Source organism: Dermacentor silvarum, chromosome 8 (assembly GCF_013339745.2).
Source record: "Dermacentor silvarum isolate Dsil-2018 chromosome 8, BIME_Dsil_1.4, whole genome shotgun sequence".
Taxonomy (NCBI): Eukaryota; Metazoa; Arthropoda; class Arachnida; order Ixodida; family Ixodidae; genus Dermacentor; species Dermacentor silvarum.
Genome location: NC_051161.1, coordinates 131,659,446 through 131,677,041, shown reverse-complemented (window position 1 = coordinate 131,677,041; position 17,596 = coordinate 131,659,446). Strand labels below are relative to the sequence as shown.

At 48.6% G+C, this 17,596-nt stretch overlaps 1 non-coding gene across 1 annotated transcript; it reads left to right on the top strand.

Moving 5' to 3' along the window:
- The first annotated feature begins 458 nt into the window (after window positions 1-458).
- Window positions 459-619, top strand: LOC119462948 (U1 spliceosomal RNA). The gene has a single exon (XR_005194305.1). It is a non-coding gene; the product is annotated as a U1 spliceosomal RNA (small nuclear RNA).
- Window positions 620-17,596: the final 16,977 nt, after the last annotated feature.

Below are 17,596 nucleotides of genomic sequence, written 5' to 3'. Positions count from 1 at the left end.
CATCACATCTTAATAGTAATAATTGAATATACATATTTCCCACCATAGGACAGGTTCGCTGGTCTTCCATTTCCACCCCAGTATAAGGGCTTACAGTTATTACATTATTATTATTATTATTATTATTATTATTATTATTATTATTATTATTATTATTATTATTAGGCATGCGCGACACAGATAATCTGTAAGAAAGAAACGCAAAAGGGTACGCAATAGTGTTCTACCCTTTATTCTTGATTTCCGCGCTATGTTAGTCAAAAAGCTAGCAATAAATTTCAACGACATGAAAAGTAGGATTACAGGTTTTTAGGTACAAGGCTTCTGTGTCGTAAAAACTGTTTTTATGCTTTTGTGATTTAGTATAGCGTTTAGTATATGCCGCCATGCACTCTTCGACACCAGTGATACATGAAGGGCCTTTTGAAATGGCCTGTTGTCCTGATTGGCTGTCTTTCATACTTACCTGGTGTCGGGCTCCTGATGATCATTTAGGTCGGGGCTCCGTGCCGAGGCCAACCATTGCACTGCGGTTGGCTGAAGCACGCCACTACCCCAAACCGGGGCAGATGGGACATGTAATTTTTGGTAGTGGGGCTCGGCGTGCGCGCCAGCCTCCCATGTGCAAATACAAAGTAAGAACCATCCGCACACACACACGAAAAAGAAATTAATTAGCAGTGGCTTACCTTGGCTATGCCAGGAAATACGTAGAGTTCAGAACCGGTACACCTGGTGGCCTGGGCGGGTAATGATACCCATTTTATTGCGATAGCAATTATATGGACACTGCAAAGCAGATTTCTGCCGTCGGCGTCGCCATTGCCGTCGCCGTCGCCGTGAGCTTCCGTATGACGTCAATGGAGATGAAATCGTCGCCGCGTGGGAGGGAGTGTTTATTATACATAAGGAAGAGACGCTTAATTCTGCAGCCCATAAGGGAGCACGGCGCAGCGTCGTAGGGGATAGGGGGAGTAGGAGGTAAAGAAAAAGAGAAGAGAGATAGTTGAGGGGGCTCGTCCGCACATGGGTAGGCAGCAGAGGCGGCAGGGACCGGCAAGGGCAGGTACGCTCAGCGGTATGCTGCTATCCCACTCGCCTCCACGAACTCCACGAGGCTGTGTAGTGCGGGGAGATGGTAGCGGGATAGGAACAGCAGGTTGGTCAGTGAGTCAGCAGGAAGTCCCTGCAGTCTATAGGCTCGGGTGACCTACGCCGCGCGCCGCCGAACGCTGTATGTGCGAGTGAAAGGGCCTGAGGGACGCGCGCTTTCACAGGGGAGTGAACCCACGGCGGAGAACAAACGCGCGTTCGGCACCGTGCTCCCTTAAGGGCTGCAGAAGTAGGCGTCGCTTTCCTCCTTTACAATCACCTATAAGTAGAGCAAACGTGCCTTCTTCCGACGCGCGAAAGGCCGTGGGGGGTGGGGGGGGGTGGGGGAGGCGACGTTTAGCGGCGGCCCCAAGTGCCTATTTATATTAAAATTAAATTATAGGGTTTTACGTGCCAAAACCAGTTCTGGTAATGAGGCACGCCGTAGTGGGGGACTCCGGAAATTTGGACCACCTGGGGTTCTTTAACATGCACCTAAATCTAAGTACACGGGTGTTTTCGCATTTCGCCCCCATCGAAATGCGGCCGCCGTGGCCGGGATTCGATCCCGCGACCTCGTGCTCAGCAGCCCAACACCATAGCCACTGAGCAACCACGGCGGGTGCCTATTTATATCAGAGGCTCCGGCAACACTCACCAATGGCGCACGCATTTTGTGCGAACGCGGGCAAAACGCCGACGGCGTTGACAACAGTTCTGCGTGTTGCCGGTGCTGCTGCATGTCCAAGTTTATACAACTGATAAAGCTACTATCATTATACTCCGTGTAGCTCTACAAATTTGCTATCGCAATTGATGCTTCGCCTTTCAGGTGAAACTGCGACTTTTTAACGCTAGAGAGTGGAATCTTCTGCTTAACCCATTAATGACCCAGAAAAATCTACCCGTTAGATTTTGCAGATTTCTTGTGTGAGGTGATATTTTCACACTGTAAATACATTGTGAAAGTTTTATGAGTGCCGCTTTATTCTTTGAAAAACTACGATAGTGTACTTTATAAAGTACGCTGGGCCTTTATGGGAGCAATACCTGATGTAGGTTACCAAATAGTAAATGCGATATTTTGGAGCTTCAAAAACAAAGGCTTGCAGCGGCGAAGCGTCAAACAAACTTTGTGCAAGCCCTCATAACCTTCTGGTAGCAAAATGAGCATTTTAGTGGGAAATATAGTTTGCTGCTGTTTTTACTATTCAAGTGTGTAGCATACTTTCACGGGGAAGGACTTTGGGGTTGCTTTCAGAGGCGCGTGCAATATATGTGACACGCGTCACAATATATTATTGACACAGACCTGCACGTGATATCTTACGATGAAGGCAGGTTTTCAAGACTAAAAGCATTCAGCCCCCATTTAGTTCAGTGGTAGTTGAAACATTCAACGGACTGGTGCCATCTCTTCCAATAACAGTCGGTTCTTGCATTTCAGTCCTGTTATATGATTTGGTCCGCTACATTTTTGTTAGAATTTTCGAACCTTTCCAGAGATGGGATCTACGTCTGGGTCCTCAATGCGGGCTGTTCTACTTTATTTGCATAACTAATCTCAATTGGCACAGGAATATAGATCGTCTTTGTTGTTTTCTGTTTCCTCCCACCTATTTTCCAAAATCCTGCAAAAATAATGTACCGTTTTAAATAATGTTCATATGATATTCAAATGGCTTTTTATTCATCTAAATTTAATGCAACATGGCTCGCTATTTTATTGACTGTCAAGATAAGAGCGTTGTCATCTTTCTCAGCAGCAAGAAAGCAACCAGGAGGAATAATATCAATCTTTATGCAATCCTTAATATATATTCTTACCTGCGATGGTCTCTGAAGTTTTTCTAGTCAGCAAAATATATTCAAAAAATAGTAAGCAAGAAATAATGGTAAAAAAGCCACCGTGTGTGCTTCGAGAACAAGCACACCCCTCAGCATACACATAGGCCCAGTGTACTTTACAAAGTAGACCTACATTCATTTTCTTGCGACGCTATAAATATGTATTGTATATGGAACATCATGCATTCATCGCGTACGTCATTCTTTTCTAAAACTTTCACACAAACCTCAGCTTCGTGAAGCGTATGATATGCTTGATAAAAAATAAAGAAGGTGCATGTACGGCAGCACCCGCTATGTTCAGCACTTCTCCAAGTTTGGCGATGAATAAATCAAATACATCATGCAGCTGTCAAAAAAACTACAACTGAGTCGTCTTGGCAGGACTGTTCTGAACGAAATGGCGTACTAAGGTACACAGTATATTTATTCTTTAATTATTTACAAATGAAAATGCTACTGTACTTTTTAAAGTACGGTGGTCCCTAATGGGTTAAGGAGAAAGTTCTTGCACATTATACAAACCCGCGCCACGGTTTCCCCCCACTCAGGCGGCGCCGATAAAAACATTTCCCGCATGGCACTACTTACCGGCGTCAAGTCTTTCACGTGCCACAGTCTTTCACACCCGTCGCACACATATCCAAACGGATTGTTTACGAGGTCCGTCTCGAAGGTCCGAGTCGCACTGGCGCTTTCGCTAAGTTTCACCGTATAGTCAGTCAATCGGCAAGCCTTGACGTCATCGACGGCATCTTGTTGTTGCTGCTTCTGAGATGGTCGGGCACTTCGCTCAGCCTCCTGGCGACGCCGCTTTGCTAGACGTTCCTCGCTTTGCTCCGGTGTCCCCGCAGCACGTTTAGCCTTCTTCTGTTCGTTCTTCCTACGCTCAACGGCTAATTACCAGGCAACTACTGCGGGATCCGATGAGTTAAGCTTCTCCGCTCTTCTGCGCCGCTGAGCAGCAATTTCGCCCTCCTTCTCCATGGCTATTATACCACACTGGCAAAGGCCCTGCGCAAACGCCGGGCAAACGCCCGGCGCGCCAGCTGTGCGCCGTGTGACATCACTGCTCGCGCATGCGCAGCACGGCTCTCCAGGAGCCACGCGAAACTGCTCAACCTCGGCCAGTGTAGCTCACGCTACAAAAGGGGCAGTTTCGCACTAGTGTCGCGAATACTGGGCAAACAGGAAAGCTGGCGGCCCCACCTAGCTTTGTCAGTAAACACTTCTCGTACGATCTGCACCGCAGTCGCGCACGGAGCTAAGCGGAGACAAGTTCGTGTCCAACCACAGTCTATCGCACACTCGGCAACTGTGTCCAAACTGTTCAGAAACTCACGGGCAAACCGTCCGTTGGCACCTCCCGTGCCTCTCCGCACTTAGCGCTGGAAATTATCCAGGACTCTGAGGCCCGGATCGTTTCGGCAACGCTTCTGGTTGCTCAAATGGGTTTGCTCCCTATCGCGGGCTCGAAACACTGTATCCTCTGCCATTCGCTATCGTTTACTCGCCACTTCGCCGGCGCGATACTCTGGATCGGCCCGAAGTCGTCTCATCCGCTCTCAAGTAGCGGCGCGCTGAATTTCGCGCCGCGATGCTTCTTCGGGAGTGACGATCCTCTTCGGTCGCCCCATTCCCCTCCATAGCGATGTCGACGTGGCGTCGACGCGGAGCTATATATTCCCCTCCCGACCCTGAGGTCAAGGCGTGGTGACGTCCTGGCTAGGCAGAGCTAAGGTGAAGCGATGCGGCGCGCGCGATGACGTCATGGCTCGGCTCCCGCAGCTGTTGCGAGGCTCGGCGCAACTGGTGCGAGGCGTTGCTAGGCGACGCATGTGACGCAAATGCTCGGCGACGTTTTTCAGCGTGCACCTAACGGCGCAACCACCTGCTTAAATAGCTTCGCTGTCAAAATTTGGAGGACGCTTAAGCTTCGCTTTTGAGAGTGGAACGCGATAGCATTCAAAGATCCCTGACTGCTTTTAACAACAGCGAAGCTGTTTAAGCTGGAGATAGTCTGGTGGTGCACGCCCTAAATGTGAGCCGATCCTGTAGGTAGTGCAGAAAGGGTCCAAGCCCAATGGCACATACCCCTGTGAACTAGCGAAGCTTTTAAGCTCGAGGATGGTCTGTCGAGTGTATGCCGCAAAATCTCCGCCTGGCGATGACGTCAAAATGCGTCGCCTAGCAACGCTTCGCCCTAGCTGCGCCGACCGCGCCGAGCCTCGCCTTAGCTGCATGAGCCGTGACGTCATCGCGCGCGCCGCATCGCTTCGCCTAAGCGGAAGACGCACGGTCCGATTCGGCTTCCGATCCGGCGTTCGACGCGCCGGAACTGGCCGGAACCGAGGCGTTCTGCCGTGCCGAACGCCAGGTCGGATGCGCGGCGTGCGACAAACTCGACATATTTTCGCCGTCCGAGGCGTCTGACAACCGCACCGTCGTTTGGCCGCCGCCAATGACAGCGCGCCTGGCATGTAACGTTCTCTGACGTTCCCTCCACAGAGGCAGCGCTGGCGGGCCGCCATCTCGCCGCCTTCTTTTTTTTCTTGCCGGCTGCAACAGCATTGGTTACCAGTTCACGAAATTGTTACCACGTATTACCAATAGTTAACACGAAATAGTTACCAGTTCGGTAAAATCATTTCGAACGTGTACCTGTTTTGCAAAGCAGCGCCTCGCACTAGCACTCAGCTACTGGCGAGATCGGCCGGGAGCCGCGATGCGACAGCATTTCGCAGGTAGAAAGCACACACCGACCGTATGAGCGAGACTGCTCGCTTAGCTTGCACGCTTGCCCTTCGCATCGATGGCGTCGAGTAATCCAATTGTATTTTATTGCGGGTAACCTACGTGTACAGTGTTAATTATGCTGGCAAAAATGAGCGCACTTCGACGAGCTCGGGCTGGACCGCAAGAGTCGTCGGCCGTGGCGTCCGCCGAGCAAGGCCGTCAGTGGACAACGCACCGTTGCGAAGTGTTTTGTCGTTCGCACACATAATTTTAGTGACAGTGTTCGCGTAAAGCGACGCCACATTTAGCTAAGTTGTTTATTTTGTATTTATCGATAAGGATAGGACAAGGTTTTCCGAGCGTACAAGCTGGGTCGCAGGATCTGGGCGGAGCTTAGGCGCCACTCGCTCGTTCGGATGCCCGTCCCGTGTGCCCGGAATCGTCGTATGCCGCATGACAGAGCATGCGGCACCGCACGTCGGATCGGACGCCGAATCGTACCACCTTGTGTCTCCTGCCTTAGCTTTGCCGCGCCATGACGTCACCGTGCCGTGCAGATGGTTGCCGCGGCTGCGCAGAGGCGGAGCTAAGACGTTACTCACTGCGCCGAGTCACGGGATATATAGCTCCGCGTCGCCGCCGCGGCGCCACCAAAGCCTCGCCGTCTCCGCGCCGAGCACATCGTCGCGAAGATGGGGCGGCCGAAGAAGAGCGTCATTCCCGAAGAAAAGGAAGCGCGACGCGAAAGCCGCTGCGCCGATACTCGAGAGCGAGTGAGACGACTTCGGTCCGATCCCGAGTATCGCGCCGCCGAAGCGGCGGCGAAATGTCGGCGATTTGCAGAAGATGCGGAGTTACTAGCCCGCGAAACCACGCACAAGAGTTGGAGCGTCCAGATACTTCAATGACCGAGTGTTCGTTGCTCCTTTGGGTGTAGATGATTCCGCGGGGTGACCTTGGGCAAAACGTGGCCGAGTCTCGAAGTACAACCTCGCGAAAACTTGGCCGAACCGAGATAAAGCTAGGTGGGGTCGCCAGCTTCGCTTTTTGCCCAGTCTTCGCACCACCAGTGTGAAGCTGCCCCTAATTTTTTTAGGCTTCCCGACAACTGTAGCTTATGCTAGAGCACTGCACGGGCGGTGCGCGCGCATGCTCTCCTTAATGCGTCCCAACATGCGCACGGCACGGAGAGGAGGCGAAGCACACGCCGCTCCGCGAGGTAGTTGCTAGGCAACACGCGGTGACGTCATCGCCAGGCGCAGTTTCGCACTGTTCGCCCGAAAGGCCCGATGTTCGCCCGAAAGGCGAAGCATCGATTGCGATAGCAAATTAATAGACAGCTATACCAAGTAAAGATAGCAGTTTTATCGGCCGTATAAACTTGCAAACATTCGCTTACTAACTAAATTAACAAGCATAGTGTCACCGCGCACACTCGAACATTACCACATCACACTCGATGCGCGCGGACACTCTTTGTCGAAACACTGGCGTGAGGAAGCGCGGCAGCAGAAGCGAAAGATATCATCTTCGTGCTGTCTATCGCTTCAACGCAAACTGAACGGCGAGAACGCAGCACGCTCAAAAGTATGAGCCGTCGAAGCGCCCAGATTCTGCCCTCAAGGCAAATCACTTTCAAGATGCGGCGCGCGCCGCCGCGGAACTACGCAGCTGTTGCGGGAGTGCAACGCCACCCCCCTCCCTCCCCTCCCCCCGGAACCTAGCGTGCTATGGAAGATGGCGCGCTTCCATCTGCTTTCCACCCTTGCGCGCACGAGGTTGAGCCGCGGTCATCGGCTCCCCTCGCACGCTTTCACTCGCACATACAGCATACGGCGCGCGGCGACGTTGCTTTCGCCTTTGGACTTTATATGGAACACCACAGCGACGGCGACGCCAACGGTAAAAACCCGCCTTGAGTGTACATATAATTGAACAAAATGTTTCCTACAATCACTAGGCCCTAACTTTTTTGTTTTAAACGCAACAGACTTTATTGAAATTGATGAAATGGTTGCCGAAAAAAACCAATTTCCCCGTTTTCATGCATTTAATATAGGAAAAACGTTTTACTGGCGACACGGTAGCTATGTTACAGTGAAATACGATTGAATGAATAAACAAATTAATTCGTTGGGATGTCCTTGTTGGCCCGAGAACGGGAAAAGGAAAGAAGTACGTGGACAGTGGTAGGCGTGGTGCGGTGAGCCGGATCTAAAACTGAATTTCTCGGAAAAACCAGGAGAGACTCCAGGGCTGCGCGACGGTCGCCGTCCCACCGGCGGATCTAGCACTCATAGTTCTTCTTGTCGGAGGTGCTTTTCCGCACGGCTTTCCCACCTACATGATCTTCCCTTCGTGTTTTCTCTCTCTCATTCTCTCATTGTATTCTTCCCTCTCCTCGTGCCATTCTGCCTGCTTTTAATTTCGCGTTTTATTGCGATAGCAATTGTAGCAAACCGCAAGCGATCTGACCTTTCTCTTTCTCTCTCTCTCTCACACACACCTATGCATATATATATATATATATATATATATATATATATGCATAGATGCACATAAAGAAGCGCAAATTTACTTCGACGTTGCCGCCAGAAATGGGACTATATATAATGCGAATTACTATGACAATTAAACAGCCTGGAAATGCGTCTGTTTGTTTTTATATTTAAAGACACAGCTATTTATCAATTTATCAACCACACATGGTGAACCATAGGGGCCCGAAGAATTATCTGAATTTGCATTTATTTCTTGCAATTATATAAAATCTCAAGGTGATGAAGGCCAAAAAGCAATGAGTTCCTACATGACAGTAGTCTCTGATCCCGCCCAGTAGCAGCAGAACAGCGCACATAAGAAAAGCACATTTGCTACAAGCAGTTTTAATAATTACAGAGATAATTGTACTTGGTGTTTAAGTATACAGTATAAAGGTATCGCTAGTATAGGTAATAATATTGTCGAGGTTATGCAAAACGAAATACACTCAACATAAATCCTGTGTAGTCTTCATAAAACCAAAATAAGAAACTCACCGACTATTACGATACTCCCTAATACGAAATTTGAGCCTGCAACTATATCGCACTCTTTAAAGAGTTGTCCGTATAAAACTTCTGCTTGAAACCTCGTCCGCATGCATAATGCGTTGGAGTTCTTCTTATTGGGAAGTTTTAAAAAGCCCGTAATTCATCAACAGACGTTACTTCGTCATATCGGTGACCATGGTGTCCCTTCTTCCCCCTACTGTCCGACCAGTCGAAAAATGTCGCACAGACGCATAACATCGCAAAAAACAACGTTTCTTTATTCAAGCGTTTACATCACACCACGCGTCGCGACACCTCTTGCTAAAAAAAAAAAAAAACTAATCAAAATCTTGGTAGAACGTGGTTATTTACGCAAAACATGATTCTCTTCCTGATTCCCACGCGGAGATATCCCCGGTTCATTTTAAGGAGCTACTCGCCCTATTTCCGCAATATAATGCAATAAGGGAAGAACTTTTAAAGTGGGATTTCCCGACCAGTACTTTAATAAACTGTTGGCTAGGTGCAAAGTGGTGATCATATAGGGGAGCGCGTAATAACGCGTTATTAGAATGGTTATTATTTTCGATAATAAATGTTCGTGCATGCCGCCCCTGCAGAACATACATTACAGGTCAAGCTAATGTTATCTAATATTTTGCGTTGTGCTGACGAACGCCGACGGCTTCCCGCCGGTCCCGTCTAGTGAAGCGTCGAGAGTGCGACGTCTCCAACGTCACTGTCGGCGCCTGTCATCACGCCAGCGTCGCCAGGCGCCCGGACGCTGCAGAGGCACTTCGGCCCAGCATTACTTGCCTAATTGCGTGCAGTACAGCGCAAACATGATGTACCCGGGTGTTTTTGGAACACCGTCCGACGAGTTCAAGCGGAGCGCTAAACCTTACTGTCACTGTCCTCAATGCTTCACCTGTCGGGCGAAACTGCCAACTGTTTTAATGCGTCCGCATTAGGGGCGTCAAAGTGGGGGGAAAAGTGAATGCGTGTGAAGTGCGGGAAGCCGGTCACGTGGTCGAGGCATATATATATAAGATATATGCATATACAGTCGAACTCGGACATATCTAACTCGAATGGAATCGCGAAATAGGTCGATATAGCAGTAATTCGATATATTAAATAAAAATTTTATACAAAATTTTGCAAGGGGATTGTACAGCTGTTCGTGATGCACGATCATTTGTTATATCCGGGTTCGACTGTGCAGGTGGACCGGGACACACACACACACACACACACATACATATATATATATATATATATATATATATATTAAGACGTCTCTGTTGGCACGATTTTTATTCGGCCCGAGTACTGGGGAGCGCACCAGCAAAGGCACTCACCCGATGATGATGATCACACATAACTGAAGATGAGGATCGAGCAACGTAGAATGATGTTGATAATATACAGATGAAGAAGACGTGCGTAATAAACGCCACACACTAATTTCCCCCCACGAGGAAGCGGCCATCCTGGCCGCAGGCCAAGGTGACGAAGAACGCCGCGTGAAGGGTTTCATGCGGGAGACACGAACGACCTCGGTGCTGCGACAACGGCGGTCTGTTGCGGCGACAACAGGAGTCACGCGATAATTGACTCGGGCGATGTCTGCTCCAGGACGATGTAGGGCCCGATGAAACGCGGCTGGAACTTGTCGCACAAGCCAGGCGTGCGAAGGGGCGTCAATAGAAGTATTTCGTCACCAGGTCGGAAAGACACAACGCGATGGAAGGTGTCGTAAATGATCTTTCGGTCTTGTTGTCTGGCTGCTGTGTTTACGCGAACACGCTGGCGGCACTGGGCGAGTCGTGAAACGAATTCTTCGCTAGACGATGCAGATGGGTTGACAGGAGAAGAAAGAAACGTCTAGAAGGGAAGTAGGCGACCATCCGTAAACTGGGTAAAATGGCGACTAGCCGGTGGTACGCTGAACGGCCGTGTTGTAGGCGAAAGTGACGAATGGTAGAAGCTTGTCCCAATTCTTGTGATCAGGCTGAATATATAAGGCGATCATGTCGGCAAGCGTGCCGTTAGTCTGTGGATGGTAACTCGAAGCTGTTTTATGGGTGGTACCAGAGGCGCGCAGGACTTCGTTTAAAAGTTGCGAGAGAAAGACCTTTCCACGGTCGCTTAGCAGTACTCGAGGAGCACCATGGCGCAGAATTATAGCTTGAACGATGAAGTCGGCAACCTCCGAAGCTGAGCCAGTGATCACTGATGTTGTCTCAGCGTAGCGCGTCAGGTGGTCGATAGCGGTCACTATCCACCGATTGCCAGCTGCAGTAACAGGAAGGGACCCGTAAAGGTCGATGCCACCAACCTCAAATTTTGCGGTGGGACACGGAATAGGCAGTAACTCGCCGGCAGGAGCGGAGGTTGGGAGTATGCGACGCTGACACGAAGAACAGGAACCGACGTATCTCCCCACACTAGTAGAAAGGCCAGGCCAATAGCAACGGCTTCGTATGCGATCGTCTTGAGGTAGGTCTTGTAGAAACCGAGATGGCCAGCAGTCATGTCATCGTGGAATACTTCAAGGACATGGGCTCGAAGAGAGCGCGGTAGAACGGGCACCCAGCGTTGACCGTCAAGGTGGTAAATGCGCCGATACAGCACGCCATTGTCCAGCTTGAATTGTGCGAGTTGGCGTCGAAGCCGCGCGTTAGGTGGGCGAGAAGCGCCAGAGAGGTGGTCTATCATACGCCGACAATATGGGTCAGCCTGTTGGCGAGATGCAGCACCTCCACCACTTAAGACGTGTCTGTTGGCACGACGTTTATTCGGCCCGAGTACTCGGGAGTGAACCAGCAAAGGCACACACCCGATGATGATGATCATACATAACTGAAGATGAGGATCGAGCAACGTAGAATGATGACGATAATATACAGATGAAGAAGACGTGCGTAATAAACGCCCACAATATATATTGTCGCGGTTCAACGCGAACAAGAGATAACAACGGCGGAGCAAGACGGCAGCCGAACAGCCAGTCGAAAGAAGGCCACCAGAACAACAAACTTCTTCTTCGTCTTCGAGTTCTCCCTGTCCCACTACACGGAGCACGTTAAAGCACATATCGTCATAGTAGTGTAAATGTCTACATAGAGCACGCGTCAATATATATATATGTATATATATATATATATATATATATATATATATATATATATATATATATATATATATATATATATCAGCTTGCAGGCGCAAGCTCAAATCAACTAGCGCAAGAAAGGGCAATTGGAGATCGCAAGGAGCGGCCTTCGTCCTGCAGTGAACATACAAATAGGCTGTTAAATTTATACCATCAGCCTATTTGCTAGTTATATATATGTATATATATATATATATATAGAGAGAGAGAGAGGGAGAGAGAGAGAGAGGAGAGAAAGAGAGAGGGCAACTGATGGTGGTCTGCACCATGCCACCATACATCAGTTGCACTTCGCTCCCCGAAGAGGTACGACGTAGATTAAAGAGGTACAACGCAGATTAAATCATGGATCTCGTCCTCCAAGAGGTGCGACGTAATGCTCACGCATTTCTCTCGCATTTACCACTAAATCGCCATTGTATTTTTAAGCATGACTTTCTTTTAGCTCCCGTTGCCGGCGACCTTCAAAAGACCTCGAGCCAAAATCCAGAACCGTTATCCGGGCACTCAAGACGAGAATGGAAAGAGAACGAAACGAGAACGAAACACCATCCGGGCATCGCTCTGAAAGCAAAACGAGATCATCCGGGCAACCAGTCAAAACTTAAGAAGAAGCGTTCTTTGGCCCCCAACCCTTGTACAGTACAGCATTACATACGCTATTTACTGCCCAAAACAAGTTACTAAAAATATTGCTTCCGAGTGCTTCCTAATGTTTGATCCCAATATGACTCAAGCTGTAACTTCGGGTAGGCTGAAGTTTAATTTGTCATTTCCAACAGTGACGTTCAAAAAGAAGATACAATGCACCATACACTTTTCATCTTTTGGCGCTGAGACAAGGTTGTCCGTGCTCTATTCAACGCCAGCGGTCCGTGAGTTCCGCAGCGCGGTTTTTGCGCCGCCTGTTTCGAGAGATGGCGCCGCGCTGCGTTACCAGGTCGGCAGCATCCGGCGCGCCGCGGATGGTTGTTTGGCCGAGACGAGACTTGCAACTATGTTCAGTTCAAAACAGGTTCACTTCGGTTCAGTAAGCGTTCAGGCCTGCGTCGCGGCACCAATCTGCTTTGCCGGTAGCCATTTCATGCTTGCATCTACTCTCGATTACGGGAGAGGCAGCCTTTCTTAAGGCAAAAGCCTTATGTGTCGCGTTTTAAAGTGACCTTGAAAAAATATTTACAAAAATTCATAACTCAATAACATCATTACAAACCCCATAATATTATATATCAATCGATAGGTAATTACATGCGGAATATAAATATCGGTAAATGATCATAATAGTAAATAAATTAAATATGATAATTAGCATAACAAAGCGGAAAAATGGGTCGAAGAACCCGTAATGTAGCCAAGAACCGAGAAATAATGAGAGTAATGGGTAATGATGTTAATGATAATGATAAAAAATGGGTATACAGAGAGGTGCATCAGGTGAATTAAGAGTGAATTGATGATGAATTAAAGAGGTTAAGTTGGGTGACAGGAGTCAAACGAAACATAATGATGAGATAGAGTGACATATGATAATGAAGAGTAAATGAGAGTGAATTAAGAGTGAATGAAGGTGAATTAAGTGGTCATAGAGTGAATTAAGAGTGACGAAAATTTAAAATTTGAAGTAATAGAGCAAACCAAGTGTGATGCAAGTAAAACCGAGATGATGAAGTGAATGAAGCTGAACCAAGCAGTGAAAGAGTGAATTAAGTGTGACAACAATGGATCAAGGGGTTATGGAGTGGGGGAGTGACTTGCAAAAAAAATATATGTGAGATTTGAAGGTCCAAGTGAGAGTGACTCGGCAAAAAATGCGCTGAGGCACGGTTCGAGTCTGGTGAATCATAGGAAGAATGACTTGCAATAAAACATGATGACTTGCAAAAATGACAAAAGTTTCGTTTCAGAGTGATGCTGAGTGATGGTCCGAGTTTGCTCAATAAACGATGGCTTACAAAAATGACTGCATACTATGGGTTAAGAGCGACGATGTTAGTCATCGTCGCTCAAAAATAAGTGCGGAGTCCCGGTCCGAGTTTGGTGAAATAAGGATGACTTGTAAAATCAATCTTGCAAAATTTGGGTTCGGACTCAACAAAAAAGTGGTCGTCCTGTCATTGTGTTGGCGGCGTTCGGGCTTTCGCGTTCAAGTCGTCTTAGTTGTATCGTAAGGGACACCTAGTATTTTGCTTACTTTCTGTGCAGGTTTCATAGATGGAACTTCAATTGACGACACTTTCAACTTTTCTGGACTCACGCGTCATCGATATAAGGACAGCATTACAACACCGACGTCATCGGTGACGCCGCAGATGCTTCCTCGAGCGTCTGTATATTTGCTATTGCAGTAAACAGATTTAGCATTTGACCTCAGTGCCCTTGTATAATAGTGTGAGAAAAATCTACTGCCGCAGATGCCGTAAAGGATTGTCGCCTTGAGGAACCTTTTCCTGGCGGGATCAACAGTAGAACAAGGAATGTCTCATCAGCCAGCGTTTTGACAATGGTACTTGTGAAATACAAGGCCGGGGGGGGGGTTACACTGGGACACGAAGCACAAAGTTTGTGAAGCTCTTCTGAGAAGCTGTCAAGCCCAACGAACTGCAAATAAAAAAAAATTAGAGCCCTTCCACTACTGTGAAGATTGAAGCCACCGAAGCTGTGACTATGGTGGGTCTGCTGTAGTGAATATTGCCCCACGATGAGAATGGGCGTATCGTTGTTGGGCATCACCTAACCGAACATGTCTGTACGTCACGAACGTTTCGATGTCTATCGTAGGTGTTGCAGTGGGATCGTACACAGTCGCGATCACTGTACCGTCAAAGCGTTTTACAGCGTCAGCTGTTATGGGCTCATTCCAATATCCGTTTCGGTTCGCGATGGTGTCCCCCGCCGCCGCTGGTGACCACAACCGCTATCGCCAGAAATGCGAAAAAAAGTACCCGGTCCACGCCGGGATCAAACCCATGCCCGCTGCGCGGGAGCCTGATACTTTAACACTGGGCCACGCAAGCACTTGCTATCAGTAGCAGAAAATTCCCTATAAACGCGCCCTAGGCAGGCGCGCAGGCACAGACGACGAAATGCGATTCAGACGAGGCGCGCAATCAACGCGATCCCAAGCCTCCACCAAGTATGGTGGCGCCATCTAGTCAAGGTGCCTGCAAACGCAGCGTGCCCGACGTGTAAGTTGCATATAGCAGTTGCATGCTTCACGTAACTGGACCTGGTTAACTAAAGCAGGCTAGGTGACCATATGTCGCCAGCCCGTCTTGAAGATTCCAATAAACAATCATCATCGTCATCACCAACACCTACCGTGCCACGCGTCAGGGGATGTGAGATGTGCGCCACGCATTCTGGATACCTCTTCGGTACACGTTATGGCGTCTCCTCGCAAGGTACGAACCGCTGCTGAAGAATCGAATCGTATAACTACGTGCGCGGCTACAACCAGACACCATCGGGCTCAGCAGACTGCTGTGCAGAGCGCATTACGAGCCGCAGCTCGCCGTCGACGTCGGGCAGACAGTTCAGATGGTTCTCGTCAAAACGAGGCGAAGAGACTTTGCCGCGAAGACCCTGTTGTGCGTGGTGCCGAAATTGGAGCCACTCTTGAGCCGTTCCACCAGCCTACGCTGTGACTGTGCTTGGTGTGCCGCGCAGGCCTGTGACCTTTTAATAAAGACGGCTACGCCAATCGCGGTGCGCACACAAGCGCTAACGCGCTCATGTGGTCGCCAGGGGGACCTACGTCACGTAATGAAGATGCAAATGCAAGATCCGGCTAAAACCAAAGTATAATGCATTTTTTTACAATCCTAAGTTTGAAAACGCCGCCAACCCGGCGTTTTCAAATGACTCCACGAGGTGGCGCGCCGTGTATGAAATTGTTAGGGTTCCTCGATGCGTGCGCCCCCCTCCGTCGCCGTGGAGGGTGGAGTCATTCTGTAAAGGGGTGAATGCCGCCTTACGACCGGCGGCCGCCATTGCGCTCCCCACGCATCGTCGCGGCTGGTTGAGTGAGACACGTGTGCGGCGTCTTCGTTGTAGGGATGGTAATATCGATGAACGGTTAATCGATTAATCGACTAAAAGTATGCCGCAAAACGATTATTTGTCATCGATGTCTACCTTTAATTTATTCGGTTTAATCGATTAAACCAGTTCGATTAATCGTTTTCCAGACAGTGACTAAAGTGGCGTGAAAATTTTCAAATCGTACTATAGAATGCGGAGCACGAGCAACGACAGCGCGGCTGCGAAGACCGAGAGCGAACTTCGACGGCTTTCCCGAGTCCTGCCGAGCTTGCCAAGCGTTTCCGCGCTTTACGCACACGTCACACAGGCTGCCTGAGGCCGAAGAGAGCCCGACCCCATGGAGGAAGAAATAAACTACGGAAAGAGCATTACGTGAGGCAGCAAGTCTTGGCAAGCGAACTTACCGTCAAGACATTTCCTTCGCTTTTTACCTCGCAGTATAGGGTCAACACGTGACTCTGAGAGGCAACGAATTGGCGGATAATTTCAGGTCAGCGCGCACCCGTTCAGCTGCTGCCCTGCACCTTTTGCAGCGAGGCAGCATTAAACCTACCGCGCGCTTTGATGTGGCGATCACGTGTAGGGCCGTTGCTTCTTGATGTCGCTGCGATGTTCTCTTCTAATTTCTTCTTCCCCACCCTCCTCAGTAAGTGTCCTTTTTAACATACAGGGTGTTCAATTTTAAGTTTTACGGAATCTTTTGAGAGCGCCTGTGGCAGGTAGCATAATTCTTATCATTGATGAGACGGACATTAGTACGAGAAATCGAACCACATATTCAACTAATTACCAAACATTACTAAATTAACTTCATAGTTAACTTACGACACATCTTGCAATTTGCCAATTGCAGCCGGTGAACTTATCTATTTACTTATTTCACGTACTTTCCAGGCCCGAAGGCGTTACAGAAAGGAGTGGATTCAAAAACAAACAATAATGCAGCAAAAATACAAACAAAAAATAATAACAAAAGGCATTCGAACAGCGCTCTTGAAGTTGGTAGAGTCGGTGATGAGTGCGACTGATGCGGAAAGGCGATTCCAGTCCGTGCTTGTCCAAGGATGAATGAGTCACTGTACCGGCTTGTGCGGCACAATGGCCCCCCGACTTCGAGGCTGCGGTCAGCGCGGGACGAAATATAAGGGAAGGGAAGGGCAAGGAAAAGGGAAGGGCAAGAAGGGTTTCTTTTGAAAGGGTGTTAAAATGAAAAAAATTGTGAAAAAGGGAAAGACGGGAACATTTGCGGCGTGACGAAAGATAAGGTAAGGTAAGATAAAGCGTCCACCGCGGTTTTGAATAATTTCAAGAGTAGAAACTAATGAAGACTGAGTCGGATCCCAAATGGCTGAAGCATACTCCAATTTAGAGCGAACTGAAGTTTTGTAGAGAGTTAGCTTCAGGTACGAAGGGGCAGAGCTAAAATTACGGCGCAAGTAACCAACCATACGGTTAACGTTATTAGCAACATACTCAATATGCGAATGCTAAGAAAGGTTATTTGATATATGAAGGCCGAGATACTTGTGAGAAGTAACTGACGTCACAGGTGCACCATTAATAAAGTACGTGTGCATGAGAGTGTTACGACATATTCGCATGGCCTTGCATTTATTTGAATTTAGTTGCATGCACCAATTAGAACACCACTCAGTTACGCGGTTAAGGT